Here is a 581-nt window from a genome sequence, read left to right on the forward strand (position 1 = left end):
AAAACCTTCTGAAGTAGATATCACACATGGAGAAATAATGCTATCTCCTAATATATGTAAGAGAAAATAAATATAAACAGAGAACAGTCTATTCTAGGAACAGGAGCAAAGTGTGGAAAAGAAACTGAAGACACTGTCTCTGAGCAGGATCTGAGCAAGTCCAAATATTGCACATAGTACACAAAAACTTTAAAACAACTATTCCAATGATTCTCAAAAAACTACAGGAAACAATAGAAAAAGGAACTGAAAGAAGTCTATGGCCATACTACCCTGAACAAGCCCAATTCCATCTGATTTTGGAAGCTAAGCAGAGTAGGTCCTGGTTAGTACTTGGATGGGAGACTACCTAGGAAGACCAGCTGCTGTATGTGTAAAAATTAAAAAAATAAATAAGGGATTATAAGATGACAAGATCTTTGCAGTCTGTGAAGTCAAACAAGGATTGCCTTGCCTAAAAAATAAAAACTAAAAAATAATTTTAGAAAAGAACTGAAAGAAACCAGGAAAATAATGTTTTACCAAATCAAGAATTTCACCAAAGAGATATAAATCATCAAATGAAGTTAAATAGTAATTCT

At 33.0% G+C, this 581-nt stretch overlaps 1 pseudogene; it reads left to right on the forward strand.

The window, feature by feature from the left end:
* Positions 1–255: 255 nt before the first annotated feature.
* On the forward strand, positions 256–374 carry LOC111745882 (annotated as a pseudogene).
* Positions 375–581: the final 207 nt, after the last annotated feature.

Source organism: Pteropus vampyrus, unplaced genomic scaffold, assembly GCF_000151845.1.
Source record: "Pteropus vampyrus isolate Shadow unplaced genomic scaffold, Pvam_2.0 Scaffold167, whole genome shotgun sequence".
Taxonomy (NCBI): Eukaryota; Metazoa; Chordata; class Mammalia; order Chiroptera; family Pteropodidae; genus Pteropus; species Pteropus vampyrus.